We start from the raw sequence: 24,259 nt of genomic DNA, 5'->3' as shown, positions 1-24,259 counted from the left end.
CCTTTCTTGATAAAACAAAAAACGAGCTTCCATCTTGCTGCAAGCTATGCTAAAATATAAATAAATAATGTTCTAAGTATGATTTTGGTACAGCATGCATCCACACACAAGCAGCACCATATTAACTCACTCTTGTCATGTTATTTTCTCATTTTAAAGTGCAATACAGATGCTCTCATAAGCCCAAGAAACTGTTTGCCAACACTGTACCTTCCAGCTCTTTTCATTGAATTATGGTGTATATGAAATAAAGCAAAGTAAATATATTTCTGAAAGCTCTGTGTGCTTTGGTCCCATATTTAGTTTTCTCTTTCTAAACTGTCCATGATGATAAGATAAAATGTCTCAATGGGAATAAAGTTACTGTGCACTTTTAAGGCTGCAATGTTCCTACAACATTTTTCTGAACCATTGAAATTCAGCCTCAGCAAGACAGACACCTACACAAGCTAAATGGTTTTAGTGAGATTGTCAGAGAAACAATTATCTAGCTGCTTTTGCAAAAAGCTGGCTTGGAAAAAAGACGGTGCCACCTCAAGCTGGCTTTATTCTACCCAGAATAAAAGGTTGCAAGGAAATGTTGCTTTAATAACACTGTTTGGCAAACCATTTTACATTTGTTTGCAAATGGGCAAATCATGTTCAACATTCCGTTGCATCACTAGCGATTGATACCATCATTATTGTGGAAATGACAGACAATGTTACCCCTTGCAAAACAAAAAGTCTTTTGCCTGGTAGTTTCCCTTCATAATCTTTACAGCACCATATAGCTCCACAAAACATCCAGTTGCCGTGCTGTTAAAAATTTGCCGAATATCAGGTCTGAATTCCTTCTTGTCTCATTTTAAGAAAAGAAATATAAAGAATTTACTGCACAGAAACTTGTCATTTGGCCCCAAAAGGCAATAAGCACATTCTCTGGAAGGTGCTAGCCATAATCATCAATGAAATATACATTTGTATCTGCTCCCCTTTTGTATTTTTTAAACGGTTTGATCAGGTCCTTGGCTGGTGTACCAGAGGTAAATATTCCAGTACTGACACTGAAGTATTCTAATAACAATAATTTGTTATTATGCATTCTCTTTAACACAAGAAAACATCCCAAGGTACTTCATGTGAGTTAGCCAATCAAATTTGATGCCAAGCCAGAGGAAATATAAGATGATCATGAGTTAGTGAGATACATTTCAAATATCATTCCAAAGGAAGAAATGGAAAGTATGGTGGTTGTGATACTTCAGGAGAAACATGCTGAAGGCAGACCTACCAATGAGTGAATTTGGGGATGACCAGGAATTGGAGCAGCACAGAAATCTTCATGATTTTAGACCTAGCTACAAAGTAAGCCAAGGCTATGAAGCTCATTAAGATTCAAATGATGTAAGTTGGCCAGGAATTGTTAGGCCTGAGGTAACTTTTTTTTTCCCTTATGGAAGTATTGTGAACAGTTTTAGGCCCTATATCTAAGAAGACATTCCAGAGGAAGTTTACCAGAATTATCCTGTGGATGAGAGGATTAACAATTAAGAGTGTTTAAACTCTCTGCACCAGTACTTGCTGGAATTTAGATGAGGGGGATCTGATTGAAACATTCCAAATATTGAAAAGGCTTCTTCAGAGCATCAGCAACTTGGATTCAATCCTGACATCTGGCACTGCCTGCATGCAGTTTACATATACTCTCTAGAACCAAATAGATTTCCTTCTTGTTTCGTTCCACATTCCAAAGATGTGCAAATCAGTTGAATTAAACAACCACTGTAAATCATCCCTAGTGTGGAGGAAAGTGCTAGATTGGGGGTGGAAGGGAGGGGTAGAATAAAATAGGAGTAGAGCAATTGGATGCTTAACTGTCTAGTGCAAATTCAATGGGCCGAACAGCTTATTTCTCTGCTGTGTGACTCCATGGCCTTTGTCACTATCAGATGGGATAATGTGAGATAATTTTATCTGCTGGGCCATAGACATGAAAGAGAACTTGATTGCGACTTACTGAGGAATCTTGACAAGATGTTTTCTCTCAAGGGATACTCTAGAATTATGCATCATTGTTTAAAATAAGGGGTCAGCCATTAAAACCAGATATGATGCAAAATGTTTCTTTGTCTCAGAAGGTTGTAAGTCTTTGCTACTTACTTCTTCAAAGGAGTGAAAGTGGTGTATTTGATATTCTTAAGGAAGAGGTAGATGATGAGCAAAAGATTGAATGGTAGATATGAATGCAGAGTGAGGTTACAATCATATAAGCCATAATTTAATTAAATGGAAGAATAATCTTCCCAATTCCTATGTTTGTATCTATTTTTTTTAATTTAAATTTAAATTTAGACATACAGCACCATAACAGGTCCCACGAGGCCGTGCCATTCAAATATCTTATTAACCCAGAACCCCCGTATGTTTTGAAGGGTAGGAGGAACCTGGATCACCCAAAGGAAACCCACACAGACATGGGGAGAACACATAAACTCCTTACAGACAATGCTGGATTCAAACTTGGGTCACTGGAACTGTAATAGCATTTCATTAATCGCAATGCTAAATGTGCAAGTAAGGAAAAATTTTTAAAAAAGGAAATTTCAAAGCAGATGTTAGAAAATGCCTGTATGTTAATAATATTTTAGGAGGGGTTAAGTGAGCAAACTGTGTTTTGGAACATATGGTGTTGTTTGTAATGATAACTCATTTCTTCTTGCTTTAAACTGTCAATCAATTAGGATTAAAATTCAATAAATATTCAATGGATTTCTCCTCCATTCCTTGGTCTTTCACAACAATCCCACTTCAATCCCATACACAAACAACTGATCAATTTTCTAATAATTGTTCTTTATCATTTACCTTTGGCCAGGAGACTGGATTACTTATTTCTCCATCTACTATAATGCAGTCCATAACAAAAAGTTGGAGATATGATTAAGTGAATTTGGCCACTATTTATGGTCCCAAGCTAGTCCAAGGTGAAAAGCTAGCATTTCAGATTTATTGTCAAAGTAGATATATGACATCACATACAACCCTGAGATGCCTTTTTCCTGCAGGCGAGGCAGAATTACCGCTTATTAGTAGTGGTGCAAGTCTAGTGGCCTGATACTCTTAAGAACAGAGCATGTGCTGGGTGATGTGGATCCTTGACAATTGCTACTGCTCTCCAACAGCAACATTACCTGTAGGCACTGTTCCCTCTAAACTGTGGCCATGTGTGCGCATACATGGTTTGCAACCAGCACACAAAGGAAATTAATGTGTGCACAAAAGGTTAGTTACCAAAAATAATGTAACAATTAATAAAATAAATCTTAACTAAATATGTTATTTCATAGAATGCAATCACACTTTTATTATATTAAAACAGGCCAATATAGTTTTATTAGCCATGAGAGATAGGCTGTGCCAAAATGATCTTGAAACACTTTCAAGTTTACATTTGCACAAACATTCAGTGTGCACATACTTTTGTCACAGGAAAAGAATTTGCACAACGTAAGATTTTTGCGCACACTGACTGCTAAAAATTAGAGGGAACATTGCCTGTAGGTGTTCTGATGGGTCAGAGGAGAATAATGAATGAAAATAATCTGTGAATGGACCTTAAGTCTGTCTCATCCTACCTAGCACTCAGAAGCTCATGCATTTCCGCTATGATTTTGTCACTGTATTTATTTAGTAATGTCACACCTTACCAAAGTTCTTTGTTTTGTTTAAGAACATTGTTTCAGCACTGACAACCCTTCTGGCAAAGTGCACATCCTTAAGATTGGCCCAGGCATTCTAATAAGGGGCCATCCAATCAACTCCACCACAATTCACGTGCGCTCAGCAACCAGTGCAATAAAGATCACGCTCAGCAAAGACGTCATGGCGCCAAACTGTTTCCTGACTTATGACCAAGCAAATTAGATGGCATGGGGGCATCAAGTGAAGACAATGCATTAATTGTAGGCTTGTAAACAGAGCTGACAGTTGATTCGATTGTCTTCGACTGAATGGAGTTTAAATAACAGAGTCAAATGCAAGGAAAAATAAAGTGAAAACAGAATATTGTAAAGGTTTGATCTTCTATAAAGCGTTAAACCTCCTGCCTCTGCTCATCATCTTTATATGCCAGATTGCACAGCAATGCTTTTAGCAGAAAACCTAGCAACTTCAAATTATCATAAAAGCATAGCTTACATATACTCTTTCTCCACTAAATACTGAAAGAATAGTTTGAAGCTTTTACATCAAAGGTTATGATACATCTTACAGCTCTTGGTTGACTTCACTTGCACTCAGCGCCATGGTTTATTCTCCCAGAGTAGTTAGTAGCTGAACCATTGGATCATCTCCAATTCAAGACCACAAGTCAATCTTGGGTTTATCATTTTATTAATATACATACAAATAAACCAAGGAATACTAGAAGGAAAGATCACGTTTTTAAAACTATGTATCAATGGTAAAATCACCAAAAACTGACCCACAAAAGCTCTCCGGAAAGCCTTTTCAATAAATAATCAATCAAACCCAGAAATACTAACAACAATTTATAGTGCTTTGGAGATCCTAAGGCATAAACATTTGCATCCAAGAGCAACAGTAATGAATGAAAGTAACTCAGCCCAGAGTAGCCTTCAGTCTCAACTTTCACAGGAACTTCCTTTACAAAATAGCTTACACAGGGGTGACTAAAAATCAAATCATACCTTTAAATGAAGAACTGACAGCCTGGTCCGCAAGGAAATAACTCACTGCAAATAAACCCTCATGATCCCATGCAGCTAAAGTCTCAAAGTGAGCACCTTCCATCAGTTGCAAAGCAGTTGTTTGTTAAAAAAAATTACAAAGTTCACTTCTTGTTGGGTCAGCCTATACTCAAAAGCCTTGTAATCCTCTCAGCTAAGAATCATATTAATTTCTGGTGCTGGGAATTAACAAGAGCCTTCTCTGTCTGGCACAGCTCACAGGCAATGTGTTGCTTTCCAGCCCATCAGTTGCATGGGATGTTAACGGACATTCACCTGATTGGATGAAAGCAAATTTGTCGTGCTTAGAAAAAAAGGATTTGGACGTATGTTAATCACCTGAATGGCTCAATGGGGAGGTGTGCGCATTTGGAAATTTGAAATGAGGTCATTGTCTGCTAGGTTTCCAAGGAGTTTTGGACCTTGTTAAACTGACAAAGATGCAGCTGACTCTACAAGGCTCACCTCACAACCACCAAAGTAGGAAAGAAGTGGCAGAAGTGAAAAGCACAGAAGCAGATGCTCAATACATTTCGGGCCCTGCTTTATGGCATGGAAGAGAAGCACAAAAGCTGGAAATTCACTGATGTGTAAATGGAACAATGAGAAAGGCGAGATTCAATAATTTCTGTCATGAGGCACTAACTAAATCTGGTGTTTAATTCAATTAAAGTCCCATTATTTGTTCAATCCTAAGCAACAGGCTAGCAATGCAAGGTTTGTTCTGAGGTACCACCTTTTTCTCACCCCATAATACTCAGCCATCTGTGCACACATCCACACATGTTCTATCTTACAACAAATGCAGAGTCCCCATTAAGCAAGGATGCTGAAAAAAACACACACACACACACACACGCACACACGCGCGCACACACACACACACACACACACACACACACACACACACACACACACACACACCCCCACTGGGCTCCCTCAGGTCGCAGGTCTAAAGAGCAAGTGAAAAAAACTCTTGTTTGTCACACAGGTGAGCCGACAACCACATCCTATCAGCTTTAACACGCATCAAGCAAAAGAAAGGTTAAAATTAGAAAATTCAATTTATTTGATAATTTCCCAGAATAATTAGAGTTAATATGGGTTAATTAATATGCAAATCTCTCAGCAGATGTTCTGCAGCAGGGCCCAAGCGTGAAAGCAGTCTGCCTTACCCTACGTGATTTCGGCTGTCAGTTATTGGGCATAATTACTGTAACTAACCAAATACACACAAAACGTTGAGAATATAAAATTGTTACAGTTTCGCCTGTGTGCAAGCTGGTACTTTGCTGTCACAAAGGGGCCAATTTCTTTTTAGAAAATAAAGGTCTCTTTTTAGCTTCCTATGGCTTTTAAAAAACCAAGTGACTAAATTAAGTATCTTATCTGCTCCCATGCATAATTTAATCAGTATTTTTGTTTAATTCCACCCATCAATACACTGGTGAAAACAGGAAGAAGGCTGACAGATTTTGAACAGGTATGGAAAATTATTATTGAGAAGAAGTAAAGCAACCAGCTAGGGCATCTTCAATGCTCAACTTACCATTTTCTACAACCAAGTTAGTTGATTCTGTTTCCCAAATGTGTTGTTGAATATTCTCTCAGTGAATTTATTGCAAAGCAGCTGAAATCACATTTATCATTTCACAGTGCCGGTACCTATTGCACCTTGCTCTTAAATGTTATGATTGGCAACGGCAGTACAGTTGTAGCAGAAAAGGAATCAGCAGACTAAAATTCGATATTGCTTGGAATACTGTGAGTGACCACAAGTTGTGTCTCCAAGTTTGACACTGTTGTAATTTAAATGATGGTCAATTGTGTGTAATTCTAAAGCATTAGGGGACAATTCTGAAATAACTTTTGATGATCATAGTATTCAATTAATTAAGATGTTTTAGTTCAAATGTATACGTCCAATCTTGAAATGTTTTCCTGACTTAAGTGTATGTTTTAATAACAATGAATATTAAAATCTTATATATTTAGTGATTCCCTCGTGTTAAAATATACTTCTCTGTCACTTTAAATTGTATTTACAGCATGAAAGATAGAAGCCAATTCCAGCCATTTACACCTGTGCCACCTAATTACACACAAATTAACCTACTACCCTGTACATTTTGGATGGGAGGTCACCAGAGCACCCAGAGAAAAGCCCTGCAGACTTGGGGAGAACATACAAAATCCTTGCATACAGTGCCGGCTCACTGGCATTGTAATAGCATTGCAGTAACCGTTATGCTAATCATGCTTACACACACAAGCACACACGCACACACACACACAAGCACACACACACAAAACACACACGCACACACAAAACGCACACAACACTATGAAGGTAGCAGCATTATTGATGTGTAGTCTCAAAGGGACATCTTTAAGATGTACGACAGAGAACATTTAATTATATCTATGTGGTCATGTCCTCTAGGATTTTGAAAGTGGCGAACTGAATATTTCAACTCAGGTAGTGTTTCAGCTATAGTTAGACCCAAGAGGGAATATCATGTTCAGTTCTGGTCACTTCACGACAGAAAGGATGTGAATATGATAGAGAGGGTGCAGAGATGATTTACAAGGATGCTGCCTGGATTGGAGAGCATGCTTTATGAAGATAGGTTGTGAAATAGGTCTTTTCTCCTTGGAGCGACAGATGATGAGGGGGTGACCTGATAGAGATGTATAAGATAAGATGATGCAAAACTTTGATTGCATAGATGGCCAGAGGCTTTTTTTCCCCCAGGGCTGAAATGCCTAACACAAGGGGACATAGATTTATGGTGCTTTGGAGTAAGTACGGAGCAGTGGGGGGGGGGGGGGGGGGAGCGCGGCAATGCAAGAGCTACGTTTTTTCACATAGTCATGTCTGCATGGAAAATGGAATGCTCTACTGGCAACAGTGGCAGAGGCAGGGACAATCAAATCTTTTAAGAGACTAGTGGATAGGTATGTTGAACTGAGGAAAATGGAAGGTTATGCAAAAGGGAAATTCTAGGCCAGTGGTTCTCAACCTTTTCCTTTCCACTCACATACCACTTTAAGTAATTCCTATGCCATCGGTGCTCTGTGATTACTAAGGGATTGCTTAAGGTAGTATGTGAATTGGAAGGGAAGGTTGTGAATCACTGCTCTAGACCCAATTGTTTCTGAAATATTTTGCATGAGAAAAATTGTCATTGGCCTATTTCCTTTGGAGTTATGAAAGCGTGCAGTTAACGAGTCAATTAGTGATGATTAAAACAGTGGTTTTCAATTGTTAGAGTAGGTTATTTGGTAGATACAACTCTGTGGGATGAAGGGCTTGTATTGTGCAGTAGATTTCTATGTTCTAATTCTTGATTTTGAAATGGTTGATGGTATGAACCTTTTCCCTTGAACAATTCCATTGGTTCGGTGGCTCAACAAATCATTCAGCATAATCCAAAAAATATCAAAGTTGTTGTTTCAATGAAAACTTAACTGATTCAATTGAAAAATTAAAAAGGCACTGGAATAAACCTTAGTATTTCTAGGCAAAAGGAGAAAAAAACAAATACTAACCAGATATCTATTTCCAGTTCTTGCCCAATGACCCATAATGGAGAGAGTGTACATCAGTGCCAACAGTATTTGCCTTGCTTGTGGTATTTTACAAAATTTAATCATGACGTAGTATGTACAGAGGCCAAAAAATCTAATTTGTACCATCATGCCTTTCCAATTACATTCATTGATCTCACACTGAAAGAAGAACATGCTGTAAAATTAGCTCTGTATGGTGTATCTCAGATATTCTCTTCAAATACAGCCACTTGCCAAGGTACATGGAATCATGAATGGACTCTGTATCATTTATATTGTCACAGATAATCTATAACCTTTTACACTTTTGAAGGTAGTGTTAATGTCAATACACCTGAAATGTGAAATCAAGTGAAACTCGAGAATGTTTGTAGAAGCCAAGTAGGGCATACATTGTAAATGGCAGGGTACTGATGAGTGTGATAGAAGAGAGGCATCTGGGTATACATAAACATAATTTCCTGAAAGTGGCGTCACAGGTAGACCGAGTCTTCATAAATCAAAACATTGAGTATAGGAGTTGGAATTTTATGGTGAAGTTGTACGAGACATTGATGAGGCCAAATTTGGAGTACTGTGTGTAGTTTTGGTCACTTAACTACAGGAAAGATATTGATAAGATTGAGGGTACAGAGGAGATTTACAAGGATGTTGGCACGACTTGAAAAACTGAGTTCTGATTTCAGATTTATTGTCAGAGAACAAACTTGAAATATTATACCACCCTGAAATTCTTTTTTCCTGCGGGCAAGGCAGAATGACCTCAATTGGCACAGGTTAATGCAAAAAAAAAATTCTCTTTTGGCCTCCGTTGGTCATGATTGACCAAGGGTATTGAACCTCTGATAATTACTGGTTTGTCTAGCAGCGTTGACTGTGGCTATGGAGGCCGATCCTGGAATGACAAGCTCTGCCACAGTTGCTGCAAATAAAGGGCATTGTTGAATTGTTGTCCGCTGTCTGCTGTGCTCTTTGCTTAGCTCTCTGTTTCTCAAACTGACTTAAGATCAATCTTTTGCCTTGCTCTAGCTGTTGATGAAGAGTACCTTGCCACTTGTTGCGGTCATCTGCTATATCCTCCCAACACTCGGCATTGATTTTTAAGGTTTTCATGTCGCGCTTGCAGAGGTCCTTGAAGCGAAGCTGGGGTCTAACAATGTTCTTTTTGCCTATTGCTAATTCTCCATAGAGGATGTCCTTTGCCAGTCTACCATTCTTCATGTGACGGAAATGGCCCAAACAGCGCAGTCTGCATTCTCTTTAAAATGCGAAAATTGTGGGAAGTCCAGCTCGGGAAAGGACCTCAGAATTTGGGACTTTGTCCCTTCAGGTGATGACGGGGATGTGGTAAAGGCTGTACAGATGAAAACTGCTGAGTTTCCATCCCATCTTGGAGAGGGAGGTCAAAGTCTCGTTGCCATACAGGAGAGTGCTGATAATGCCTGCATTGTACACAGCAGTCTTGGTCTTTGTAGTGAGTTTCTGATTCTCCCAGACTGGCAAGGAGAATCAAGCAAGGATCGATGCTGCTTTGCTGCTATCCCTATTGATTTCAGTATCAATAGAGAGAGTGTCGCTAATGGTTGACCCCAAGTATGTGAACTCATGGACCCCTTCTAGATAGTAGATGCCGGTGGTAATGGCTAGAGTCCCCACTAGGTTTTGGGCAAGGACATTTCTTTAGGCTGGTGATAAGCCTGAAGTCCTTGCCTGCCTTAGAGAAGTGGTCATTGAGAGTACAGAGGAGATTTACAAGGATGTTGCCAGGACTTGAAGAACAGAGTTTAAATTTCAGATTTCAGATTTATTGTCCGAGTACAAGCATGAAATCACATACTACCATGAAATTCTTTTTTTCCTGCAGGCGAGGCAGAATTACCACTTATTGATAGTGCAAAAAAATGTACACAGCGTATACGTGTAAACAAAGAACTATAAACAGACAATGAATATAAACAGACTGTGCAATACAGAGAGAATGTTTAAAAATCAATAAATTGCACAAATAAGAGTCCTTAAATGAGACCATGATTGAGTTTGTTGTTGAGGAGTCTGATGGTAGAGGAGTAGCAGTTGTTCTTGAACCTGTGGCACCTTTCCTGATGGCAGCAGTGAGAACAGAGTGTGATCTGGGTGGCGTGGATCCCTGATGATTGTGGCTGCTCTCTGACAGCAGCATTCCCTGCAGATGTTCTCGACAGTGGGGAGGGTTTTGCTGGTGATGTCCTGGGCAGTGGCCTCTACCTTTTGGAGGGCTTTACGCTCAGGGATATTGGTGTCCCCTTGCCAGACTCTGATGCAACTGGTTAGCACACTTTCCACCACACCTCTGTAGAAATTTGCCAGAGTTTCCGATGTCATACCAAACCTCTACAAACTTCTGAAGAAGTAGAGATGCTGACATGCTTTCTTCCCAGTGTCATTTGTGTTGGGTCCAGGAAGGATCCTCCAAGATAGCGGCTCTCAAGAACTTAAAATTTTCTCACCCTCTCCACCTCTGATCCCCCAATGATCACTGGATTGTATACCTCTGGTTTTCCCTTCCTGAAGTCAACAATCAGCTCCTTGGTTTTGGTGACAATGAGTGCAAGGCTGTTGTTGGTGCACAATTCAGCCAGTTTTCAATCTCCCTCTTGTATAATGACTCATCACTTTTCTTTATACAATTCACTACAATGGTATTATTGGTACATTTGTAGATGGTGTCATTGTCATACCGAGCCACACAGTCAAAGGTGTAAAAGTGAGTAGAGGAGAGGGCTAAGAACGCAGTCCTATGGTGCTGCGGTACTACTAATAGAGATTATGGAGATGTTCTTGCTAATGCTCACTGATTGTGGTCTGGAGGTGAGGAAATCCATGATCCAATTATACAGTGGGGTGTGGAGCCTCAGGTCTTGGAGTTTATTGATCAGTTTTGAAGTGATGATGGTCTTAAATGCTGAACTGTAGTTGATAAAGAGCATCCAGATGAATGTATGTTTACTGTCTAGTGGTCCAGGGCAAAGTTACAGGGAAAAGTTAAGCAAGTTAGGACTTTATTCCCTGGAGCACAAAAGAATTAGATTTGATAGAGGTATACAAAATTATGATGGGTATAAATAGAATAAATGCAAGCAGGCTGAAGTTAGGTGAGATAAAAACTAGAGGACATTGGTTAAGGTCAAAAAGGGAAAAGTTTAAAGGGAACATTTGGGGGGAACACCGAGTGGTGGCAATGTGGAAAAAGCTGACAACTGAATGGATAAATGCAGGATCAATTTTGACATTATAGAAAAATTTGTACATAAATGGGAGGGATTTGATCTGGTTTCAGGTTGTTGAAATGGCGCAGAAAAATAGTTTGTTACAGACTAGAAGTTTCTATGGTTCAAAATGGCATGTACCCCCTGCAGAAGAATAAGTTCAATGTATGATTTCTGTGACATGCAAACCTGCTCAATTAGCAACCAAATCAAACATTGATTTAAAACACTTAATCTTGTCAATGGGACAGAAGCTTTATTTTAATTTGTCATCTTATTTCACCAATGTATGCCCCAACTAAAGACAATTAGCAGCAGGTGGTTTTCTTAAATTTAATTCAGGCCAAGTATTTAATAACAGCATTGCAATCTAATGAATTGAGGCCTTGAGAAGGCACTACTTAATACACTTTTTATTTTGTTGGTCTTTATTTCAGTTTTTATTTTGATAAAAGTATACTTTTTTCCCTCCTGGGTAAATATTCAAGCCTACTCTAATGCCAATGGCATTCGTGCAACCCTCATTTGCCTTTACACACCTGCTGTATTATTTCTCTCAGATGGTTCCAATAGAAATTTTTTTCAGCTTTTCCAAATGTTTCTACACCATCGTGCAAACACGTGACTGAAATATCAGCTTGATGATTCAACACAACATATTGTACGGTGCTTGTAGAATTCTGACTATTTTGGATGTAGCTGTTCAAAAGTTGAAACACCTATCTGTGGGCTTTTGCTGAAGCCTGGCTCTCATAGCATTCAGATTCCAATCCCTTTCCTGTTAGTTTCAGCTGTTCTGGGAGGCCTGCGTGGCCCAGTGCCATTAGAAGTCTGCTGAACCCTATCTCTCAGGTACTGGAATCTGCTGACGTGGGCAGTAAACTGGTGTTCATCAGTCAGGGTGTGGCAAAAGTCAGGCAGATAGTCACACTGCATTGCTATCAACTTCCTTTCTCTTACAGAGGAGCCCTAAATGTTTTCACATGTGCAAATTACTCTATTACTAGGAATCCCTCCGCACCACATCATCTGAGATATGAACATTTGGCAGGTCATTCGTGTTTCCATCTTACTAGCCAATAAAGCAATACAAGAAATGTTGAGAACCAGAAATTGATGCATTCAGAATGTGTTATACTTAATTTAAACTGGGTTTTTCTTTCAAATTTGTGACTACATTAGTAAATAATGATAGAAATTCAGGAAAATTTTCATTTATTTTAACAATAGTATACCAATGGGAAGTGTAGACAGAGAGCGTGAAAGAGAGAAAGGCAGGGAGGGAAAGGAGAGAGAGATTAAAAGAGAGAGAGAATGCCAAGAACTGTGCTTAATATAGTAAGTAACTTGCTTGTGACAGGGTTGTAAAAATTCCATTAGAGTGGCACAGACCCTTTTCCTTTGGTATCCCATATACTAACCACAGTAAAAATAATAAGATAACTAACATTTTCAATTATTCATTTATAGCACCCCATAAATGCACTACTCTAAATATCTTTAACCTCAAGCTTCAAATTCAATCCACTTGCTAAATATATATTTAGTAAAGACTAATTTATATGCTAACACATCAAGCATATGTTGAATACTGTTTCAACACAACACAGTTCCACACAGCTTGAGTTATAAGTAAAGAATGTTTCAAAGAGTAATTTAATAGCAGTTGCTTCCTTTAACCATGTAAACTAAATGAGAACTGGAGGACTAGAAGTTTTTCTTTTGCCAGTCTTTAGTTTGTTAAAAAAAATCTGTAACACAATACCTAATTAAAATTGTGAGTGCTCCCAGCATTTTTTTTCCCACAGATTCCTTTTACCTTCCTGGTAAAAATCAGGATATCAGTGACATACAGATGGAAAACAATCCGAATTACTCAAGGTTGTTTTGCATTCTTTTGGGGAACTATTTAATGCAGCTTCTTCGATTGTGAGTATCTAGGTTACAATGTTAAAAATCCATGGTCACTACAAAATTAATGTGATCCAAAATTCTGTCTGATCTGCCACAAAAAAAATCACATCCGGAGATAATCACTTCCTCTGGAAGGCTGGACAAGGTCAATGCTGAAACTGCTGTTTCTCAAGTGCTGGTAATCACTGAAACAGGTAATAGATGGTCTGTATCTCCATGGCAGGGTTTCTATATGATCATTGAGTAACTGCATGAAACACAATTGATGAGCCAAACCAGTCAAATTAAAAATTATCATTGCAAGCCAACATTTGCAAAGATTCTCATTATATTGCTCTAATTTCCTGGAAAAGTTGGCTTTTTAATCCATTTGAGGGCCTTCCCTTGTCATCTTTGCCTGTGAACTGGATACTTTCCAGGGTTCTAGATCAGGAGCCTCTAGGTTAGGAATCCACCTTTAATAACATTTATGGTATTGAGCCAGTGAGGTCAAACTCAACTGGCAGATGCATCCAAAGTGACCACAAGGCCTTTCTATCACAAAAGCCCTGATTTTGATCTGGGTTCAAATTGTTCAAGGACTAATACTCAAATTTTACAAATTTTAAATTTGTTTGTTTTAAATTTAGACATACAGCAAGGTAACAGGCCCTTTCGGCCCATGAGCCTCTTTGCTGCCCAATTACACCTAATTGACCTACACATCCGATATGCTTTTTGAATGGTGGGAGGAAACTGGACCGCCCGGAGGAAACCTACACAGACATGGGAGAATATAAGACTCTTTGCGGACAGTGCGGGATTTGTCCCGGTCCCTGGTGCTGTAACAGTGCTGTGCTAACCACTATACCAACCAAAGGACAACAGGTTCAATTTGAGGATCATGGCCATTATTTTCAGTTCTTGCAGTTTTGCACTAGTGATGCGCTGATGATGTTTTCTCTGTGACATATTCTGAACATATTAATAGAGAATGGAAGCTGGAACAGATCTTACAACTCAATACTTTTAAAATAATTGTTCTTTTCTTAGAATGGAAGCAGAACACAAAAAATAAGAAAATGATCTATTTAACAATTATAGTGACTAGGAAAAAAGAAATTAAACTATGATATTCTTCCTAACCCAAAGAGTCATATTCTTTAGCCATACACAACCCATAAGAACAGCATCAAATGTATTTTGTTGAATCAGTCATTGGCCACGTTTGACAAGGTGCTGTCCTACTTGTTGTACAGAATCATCAAAATTAGGTCTCCAATTTGTTGCATACTAACCTTTTTCCTTAATGTTCCTAAAGACAATCAGCAAAATTAGCGTGAAGACACATTTTTCAACAGCATCTGTGCTTTGAGCTGTGCTGAATTGTTTACTGCATGAACTTTGTGAATTATTAGATAGGAAATAGAAATGCAAAGAGGTCAGGGGGTCTTCTCTCTCAGGAGCTAAAAGATCAGAGAAAATAGGATTCAGGCGAAGTCTAGGTCTCTGTCCAGGCTCAACTGTTTCATTCAAATGGAAATGATATATAAAATGCAGCTGTTCCCTTCCTGTGCCAGAATCCTTGTCACCTGAATAGCATCCCCAGCAGGTACAACAAGGTGCAGGAAATGGCTTTCCTTTCCATCCCACCTCTTTGTCTGACAAGAAGGCTTGTCTGCCACATATCTCCTCAATCTACTCCTGTTTTTTTTTGATCAGGAGCATGAAAGACTGAATATGTGTGAATGCTAAGGTACCTGGGGTATAGAAAGTAGCAATTAGCCCAGCAGGATAATTGATGTGTAGATTATACAGAGAACAAATGCTTTGACTTGTTTGTACTTTTTAACATTACTAAATAGATTCCTTTTGTTTTACTAATCAACTCTCTTACCTACCTGGCTAAACTGAAGAGAAGGCACTCTGTTGATTCTGCAAAAGACTTTCAAACAGTGTTGCTGTTAGGTATTTATTCTTATAACTGAATATGCATAATTTTCACCTTTCCAACCCCAAACCTACTGCTTCCTCCTTGGATTTTTCCTTTCTCTCTACATCATATACAACTGGTTTTAAATTCTGACTACCAAGGATTTTCAAAATTGGGCAAATTCCAGTGGGCTGATATCGCCTCAAACCGTGCATCTTGGCGCCTCACAGTTCGGCGGGCAGCAACCTCCTTTGAAGAAGACCGCAGAGCCCACCTCACTGACAAAAGACAAAGGAGGAAAAACCCAACACCCAACCCCAACCAACCAATTTTCCCCTGCAACCGCTGCAACCGTGTCTGCCTGTCCCGCATCGGACTTGTCAGCCACAAACGAGCCTGCAGCTGATGTGGACATTTACCCCATCCATAAATCTTCATCTGCGAAGCCAAGCCAAAGAGAAAGATGTGTCTTAACTGTGCTCTAAGTTATTATATCTTAATCTGATGATCAACCATCTATCTCTATGTATTTGGAAAATTATAACATGTGAGACAAATAAATTGGCTTGAAGCTTTTCACAAGATACTCTGGACCATGCCAGGGGTTGGGAGAAATCCAGGTATCCCCATTAAACTTTCAATCTGCAGTTAAGGACATGAGGAAACAGTGAGGATTCAGAGTATTCTTTCTTTGGCTTGGCTTCGCGGACGAAGATTTATGGAGGGGTAAAGTCCACGTCAGCTGCAGGCTTGTTTGTGGCTGACAAGTCCGATGCGGGACAGGCAGACGCGGTTGCAGCGGTTGTAAGGGAAAATTGGTTGGTTGGGGTTGGGTGTTGGGTTTTTCCTCCTTTGTCTTTTGACAGCGAGGTGGTCTCTGCGCTCTTCTTCAAAGGAGGTTGCTGCCCGCCGAACTGTGAGGTGCCAAGATGCACGGTTTGAGGCAATATCAGCCCACTGGCGGTGGTCAATGTGGCAGGCACCAAGAGCTTTCTTTAGGCAGTCCTTGTACCTCTTCTTTGGTGCACCTCTGTCTCGGTGGCCAGTGGAGAGCTCGCCATATAACACGATCTTGGGAAGGCGATGGTCCTCTTTTCAAAATAAGGTATTCCATAGCTTAGAGCATTCCCATTCCCATCGAAGTAACATAACAAAATTGTTATTGAATTTACATCAAAGGATTTTTAAAAATCCATCAAGGCATTCCAAAAGATCTTTTATTAAATCCATGAAGGGACTCCAACAAAACAAATGGCGGTACTTTTATTGACAAAACATTCTACTTCAAGGAGAGAAAAAGATGCGAGTTTAGAAACACTTCTAACAAAGTGGTTACATTTAGAAGCAGCAAGTTAAAGGCCCTGTTGCTTTAAACATGTTTTCCAGTTCAATGTTGATTTGAATCGGTATTAGATCAAAACCTGTACAGATGGTTTCTGGAAGCAGTTGAGCTTCTGATAAAGCCATCTTAACAAAATCTTCTGTGTACACTTGCACAAAAGGACTGCTTAATTTTTATCTAACTTGTTATTGAACCTGTCTGAGGTGGCTCTAAACAAGCTGGGTTAAATTCAACTGGTTCCTGTTTGCACATGTGCACACAAGAGACTCAATTGAGATAAGCTTATCATCTCTAACACCCTTGCATTTCTCACCAGAAATAATTATTTTTTTTAGAGTAGCACTGTTGATATAAATAAAGTATGTTGCCATCCCAGTTCAAACTTTATTATACTTTGAAGCATGTTGGTTGAATTTGTGATGCTACTCGAGTTCTGCTGGAGATAGAACAGTTGCCCTTGTGAGAACAGGGCCTAGGCTAGTGTTAAATATGAGCTGGACAGGAACTCCTTCTGAACCTGTTTTCCTGGTGAAGCGTCTCTGAGGCAAAATTACTTGCAAAAAGTGGGAAAGGGGTGACTGGCTATTGTTCCACAGTAGTATTTGCCTTTAATTACATTGAATGGGCAGTGTTAAGAACTTTTGATGGTCATATATGAGCTACTCATGATTTTAAAGAAGCAGGACAAGTTAACGTTCCATTTAACTCCGGTGATGTCAAAACATATTTTCTGCTGTTTTATTTTCTTACCAAAGACATTACTGGTTCAGTTAAGATATAAAATAAAAGTATTAAACCAAAAATTAATTCAATGGATGCCAACTTAATAGAAACTTAAGGATCAGTGCTAAATTATACAAGTTGTGTTGAATTCTAAATTGCTTTATTCACTGGCAAAGGTTTTAAAGTGAGCTTTAAGATCATAACAGTCGTCATGGACATGCCTGGTCCACTGGCATCAGGTCATTTAACAAGCATCATGCAAAACATTTTATTGGATGAGAGTAATGAGTGAGGCACACTTTCTAAGGCCACAGAAGTCAACCACAGTAGGCCTACAGGATCTTTAACAGAGATAATTTGAAGAGACTAGATCTAACCTGTCTCAATCTGCAGAGTTCTCTGTATCAACTGGGTGCATCAATAAAGTATGCATGAGTAAAACACAAAAGTCTGCAGATACTGTGATTGAAATTGAAAACATAATGCTGGGAGAAACCCAACAGGTCAAACAGTGACATTCACCCAGCCAACAGAAGTTTCAATCTTCCCTTACAGATCGTGCAAGGGTTAATGTTTCTCTGATCATCATTGTTTTGACAACTTAAAGCAAGTCAAATATTTGGATAAAACTGATTATGTGTCCAGAATATTTCAGATTTTCCCAACGTGTCATTACAGCAAAACAAAATACCACATTTTATATTCCCACAACCTCCCTAAGGAAAAAGACAGTACTTTATTAATGTGGCTGAATCTGTCTGGCACTAGGTACATCAGCAACAAGACATTATTCACCTACTCATCACATAAGATGCAAGCAAACAATTGCTGAAGCTAATTTCTTAATTAGCTGTGCTCTGGCAGTAATGATTGCAGATTGTGTCAACTAAAATCTGTTTGATTCTGTAAATTGGAGCCCGACAAGCATCCCGTTCCGCCTAAAACCTGATAACTCTCACCCCCTGTCTTTTGTTTTTCCTTCCAGCCTTCTTCCTGTCGCCATCTCAGTATTTAATCTGACACCGGCAGGCAGCTAGAATGTTTTATTCTTCCTCTCCCCCTCAAAGAGGGAGAAAAAAAGGAAAAGCGAAACATTTACGTGGGTACAGGAGAGCAGGCTGCTTCTTTCAACACAGGAAACCAACAGAAATCTAGTAGTGACTAACAAACGAGAAGGACTCTTTCTCAGCAGCTTATCAAGTTTAAAAATGCTACTCTTAAAGTTCAGTACAGTTGCTTTACCCAAGTACATGCCTTTAGCTTTCGATCTCCACCAGAAACCACAGGCTTTGGCTCAAACAAAGATAAGATTATATTCTTCACCTACCCATTCCATATTTTTGAAACAAAGTATTTTCTCCACATAATAATGTTTTTTTCTGATTACTTTGATATTTTGAACAAAGCTAGAAACTTTTTTTTCACCAAGACAACATAATATGATTTGTGTTGCATTTTAACACATTTATGTATGAAAGAAAATCCAGAGTGCGTAGGCAACAGATGGGATGATGTCTCCATAATCCTTTCAATGCAAATGTATTGGTAGATTCTATAACCTGCCCATGATCTTGAAATAAATCTCAATAGCATATATGGAAAGCAACAGAAAAGGAGCCAATTATGTTATTCATTTATCAAGGAGATGGGAATCCAAGCAAGATGTGTTGATGTCCTTTGGTATGTCAGAAAATTCAACTAAAAAAAAACTTCAAAGAGAACAAATGCCACACTAAAATTGAAGGTTGAGATTTCAGCTGCAGACATCAAGAGTACCAACATTTACAGCTGAAAGGAAAATGGAGTTCAACGTGGGTAAACTGATATATTTCCAGCTTGCAGATTATGAAATTGCAGACTAGTTTCAAATGCAATATCCTCCAGACTGCAATATCTTTTTCGCTGCCATTCTCATAGATGGGATTAATGCTAAGGCCAAACCGCGGCAAAAGAGAAGAGTTGAGGTAAAAGCTGTGCCCAATTAGCAAAAAAGCAGAATCTATTTCTGAAAGGGAAGATTTTTTTTTGTGTGTGTGTATGTGCATGTGACCAACAAGCTGTTTTCATTTCCTGTCAGAAACCCTTGGACATTAAGAAGTTACCTGACTCAGCTTCTTGTAGGAATCAAATTTAGTTGGAGATCACAGCTAATCATTTGTCACTGTGAAGCAATTCCCTGAAATCTGAGGGGAAACCCATAGCAGCAATCTGCAGTTCTGTCAGATCAGAAGAAATTACATTCTGTGGTGACTAACCTCTGCTCTCTGAGCACTAACAACAGCAGTTGACTGTATCAAAACACAATATTATGAACTGGTAGCACTGTGAACCATGATGAGGCAACTCATTCCAATCACACTCCCAATCAAAGTCTTCTAGCTTCATACTGTTGTTTAGCCTCAGTCTCAATTTTCACCTCAACTTGCAGTTTGTTGCATTTTGTATCTACATAGCTTTGTGCAGATAATTTACATACTAACTGACAAGCATTTGTCAGCTGAAATCATGCATTTGCCATCTAGAACACAGAGTGTGAAAAGAGGAGGTAGCACTCCTAGTTGAGATGAGTTGTGTTTTGTACATGCAACAGAGAATCTGGGAATACAGCCATATCACATTTTCCATACTTAATTTCATATACTCGGCCTCAAAGACATCATGATTCCGTTTGCAGCATCGGCTGGGAAAGTACAATATTGCTAGTGTTTAAAACTGGGTTAGCGAGTGAAATTTGTTGTGTCAGTAATTCATTAAAGTCAGTGTCATCTACTGCACTGGCAATCACATGTAAGTAATATAAGATATTTAACCTCATACTGTAAGAAGGGGCTTGTTTGTCATGTCATTTTCATTACAACATGTTTAAAACTAGGTCCAGAATAGAGTAATTAGCTTTATATGGAATCTTATCTAATACACTATATGTCTGCAGCTTCTTCAGTTGCTGAGTATAAGTACAGCACATGTCTAACTTGCATATTTGGGGAGGGGAGGAGACAGATGCTGCTACTTATAGCCAACAGAAGATAATTTTATGTCACTGGATACTAAAGGACGATAAAGCTCAATTCTCCCCTTCTCCATTGCTTGGCCTGTTTCTTCTTGTGCTTTTTTAAAAATTCTTAATGGCTTTGACTTATGGAAATGCAAATACATATCAAACACATTTCATTACAAAAGGAATGTAGGGTGCTCTTTCCAATCGATGGCTTGGCATGGTTCAACGTATAGACAAAACTGAAATAAATATGACAGCGAAGTATTCAGCTCATGCAATTACTCGAGATACCGAAGTTTCCTGCAAAACTACACTCGGCACCCCACATCACCCTCCCCATCTATTCATTTCCTTATGACAAAATCCCAAATATTCTCCACCTTGGAAATAATGTTTTTAAAATGAAAATACAAGTTCCCCCCAAACACTATTAATTTGAGTTAACATTTGGATGAAATTGCTCTGTAATCCCTCTCCTCAGTTATCACATTTCTTTTGAAGCAGTTGGAGGACTGCTCTGAAATTCTGAAAATGCACATCGCCTTTGTCAAGAGAAAAAGAAAATTGCCCACTCTTCTGAAATTTAAGCAGCCAAGGCAGGAAAGATTCCCCAAGAGAAGTCAGATTTTCTCAGGTCTTACTAAATGATTTATGCATACTTTCAGTTTGGCATGATGAAGCGATTTTAGCCTTTACAAACCAAAACTCCTGAAGAGGCAGCATAGAGTCTTGTTCCTGCTTAGTTAAATAAATTAAGCAGCAGAAGGCTCCTGTACAATTCTCTCCTTTCCTTGGCTAACCACTAGAGAACATTTTGGGGCCAACAAAATCTGACCAGAGCATAAATCTATTCCCCCTTGAAAAATCTTATATGACTTGTAAGCTCACAGGATTTGTAGAACGGGTTGAATTGGCACACTGTGTCAAAGCCCCTCCTGGCCCTACGTCAGGGCTCTATGCTTGCCAAAGGGAGAATTTGCTCTCCCTCTTACAGATCCAGGATGACGTGTTTGTAAAAGAGCGTGGGATTGCAGCAGAAGCCTCTTCAGTCAACAGGCCGGGCATCTTGCAGTTTGAGCATTTCCAAGTCAAAGAACACAAACATGCAATGATTTTCTTCATGAGCCTCGGGGTAGATAAAAATTAGAAACATTTTGTTTGTCATCAGAGGATCGTAAAACAAAATGCAGGCCATAAGGGAAGAAGAAGAAAGCAAACAAACCTAATACAAACAGCAATAAATGATACAGACACCTAAAACACTCTTATGTATCATAGTATGCCTGCAAATCAAAGCAGTTATATGTGCCAATCAAATGGATTCTTTCCAAGCAAGTATGGTATTACTGATCTTCTAAATGATTTATACCCACATGATGTTCCAACTCCTTGGACAATTTTAAAGTGGTGTACTGAAATTTAAATGTAACTGGGCTTTTCAATTTTATTGCATTAAAAAAAAAGAACTTGAAGCTTAAAGCTGCCCAATTCATGCTGTAAAATGGCAAATGTTCTCTGCTCCTTGAGATAGCTAAACCTGACCTTGGAGTGGTGCCAACTTTTGTTTGTACTTTTAATGCTGGAACAACAATTTCAGAACTTTGTGTCTAGTTTTCGTTCAGTTGGGTGGGTTTAACTCAAATGCAACAGAAACAGTTTCTGGGCCTCTTCTGGCTGGAACTGAGCTGCCTGGAACTGAGCTGGCTTCAGTAAGAAGTCTTATGCCTTGTAAGAGAATTGGAATTAATGAGGGGAAGGGACTGGGGGTGTTAAGTAGCAAGCCTGTGAGCTAAATTGAAGGGATTGCTCAGAGAGCTGGCATAGATGATAGGCTGAATTATTTCCTTCTACACCTGGAAGAAATGCAGAAGTATGATGTTTCTGTGATACATCATACAATAAACACACCTTTGGATAGCTAAGCAGTGGCTACTTGTTCCTGATAGATCATATCACAATCATGCTCCTGGAACTTTACAACATATCTGGAGGGCAGTTATGGCCCACCCACATCGCTGCCTTTTGCCCTAAAGAATAAGTTTCTCACCCTTGACCATCTATTAAGCTTTCCCTTATAAGATCAACATTGACCGTCATTTCAGGCTGATGATTCTAAATCCTGACAAATGTTAGTAGGGATTAGTCTTCTTATGCTCTTGCAGAATCCCTATCATTGCCCTGTGTATTTGCTTTGTGAAAAAGGACAAAACTAGCTGTGGCTCTGACTGCTGATTGCAATCCAGTAACTTCCAGTTGGAAATGATTATGGGTAAATGTCAAGGGTAACATACTCATGCAAGATGCTTCACTTCTCAACTGACTGAGCTAGATGTCCACTGATCTCTTCAATGTTTGTCCTGCGTCGAACCTCACACTACTTTAAAGAATCTCCAGTCCTGAGTGAAGCACTTGTCTGTTTGTGTTGTCAATACCAGAGTTGTTCTGACAATAGAATACAAATCAACAAGGAGGAAATTACTGTGCTATAATCAAACTTGCATTGCAAATTCAGACTGACCATGGAATAAAGATGGATCAAGATTTTTAAGCTCAATTTGAAATTTGGCCCAGAATTGGCCAGCTGTCCATACTTGCTACTCTCCTGCTTGCCTATGCATCTGGGAATTTCCTGGATGACGCCAGCCCTGACCTGATAAAGTCCAATGTGGTGTGGAGCTTTCCGATTGTAAATCCCAATGAAATGCTTTCACAGCTGGTCAAGATACACCTCCAGGGTAAACTGTCTGTCAAAGCATTCAATTTAAAAAAAAATTAGACATACAGCACAGTAACAGGCCATTTCTGCCCATGAGTCTGGGCCACCCTATTCACACCCCATTAACCTACACCCCTGATACACTTTGAATGGTGGGAGGAGACTGGAGTCCCCAGAGAAAACACACGCACACAGAGGGAGAGCATAGAAACTCCATCAGCCAGTGTGGGATTTGAACCCCAGTCTGGTCTATATATGTAAAGTGATATTTGTGAAAAAGTTTTACATTATTTAAAAATTTTGTTAAAAACACAAGCACACCTGTACAGGCTCAGTCAGCCTGCAGCTTTTCTTGCCTGACATCAGGAAAAATCAGTAAGTTGATACTCCAAGGCTAGACTATGTGAGAGTCCCAGTGTCAGAAGAGCAATGATGAACCATGAAGTATATCAACACTTCCACATTTCTACATGCTTAGATGAGAGTCCCTAACTTCCCATCATTTAGCCAACCATTACACAAATAAACATCAGAATTTTGCAGAAAGGCCTAGATCATTGCTTAGCACCATTGCCTGGAAGAGCCAACAGGTAAAAATGTAGTGCACACTGTGAAAGTCTAATCTTTGCTCTCTGTGATCTTGTCTGGGTTCAATCCAGCTGACAGGGAAGGTACACAACTGACCTTAACTAAGCAAGATGAAGATATTTTCCTGAGTTCCGTTGCTTCATAAAATAGCTTGTGAGTTAGTTAACTCTGTACCAAAAATAAAACAAAACTATATTTTCCTTTGGTTCCTCTATTTAAGTATTGGATTGTACAAAACTCTGAATGTCAGCAGTAGACAACAGGCATGCTTGCACAGGCAAATGAACAAAACATCAATAATCTGGAATATCCCCCTCTTTATCTAAGTGAACAATACTGGTGTTAAGTACTTTAAATGCAGCAACAGTAGATATCAGTTTCTATTGCCTTTCCTAAACCAGCTATTACAGGGCCCGTAACCACCTGGGGGACTGCACTGGCAGCAAAGTTCTTCCCACAGAGTTGACGAGATGCCAGCTTCATTGCATCAGCATCAATTTGTTTTGACCCAAAACTGG

General features: G+C 39.2%; 1 protein-coding gene across 13 annotated transcripts in view; it reads right to left on the bottom strand.

The window, feature by feature from the left end:
• The window catches only part of zeb2b (zinc finger E-box binding homeobox 2b), a 137,394-nt gene that overhangs the window by 41,108 nt on the left and 72,027 nt on the right, over positions 1 to 24,259 (bottom strand). Inside the window, exon 1 of one of the 13 annotated variants that reach the window (XM_069935012.1) lies at positions 15,343 to 15,365. The exons of the other annotated variants lie outside the window; for them this stretch is intronic. The gene's annotated coding sequence lies outside the window, so the exon portion shown is untranslated. Of the gene's footprint in view, positions 1 to 15,342; positions 15,366 to 24,259 lie in introns of those variants that run through there. 13 annotated transcript variants of the gene reach the window in all.

Source organism: Narcine bancroftii, chromosome 4, assembly GCF_036971445.1.
Source record: "Narcine bancroftii isolate sNarBan1 chromosome 4, sNarBan1.hap1, whole genome shotgun sequence".
NCBI lineage: Eukaryota > Metazoa > Chordata > Chondrichthyes > Torpediniformes > Narcinidae > Narcine > Narcine bancroftii.
This window is presented reverse-complemented; position numbering and strand designations above follow the sequence as displayed.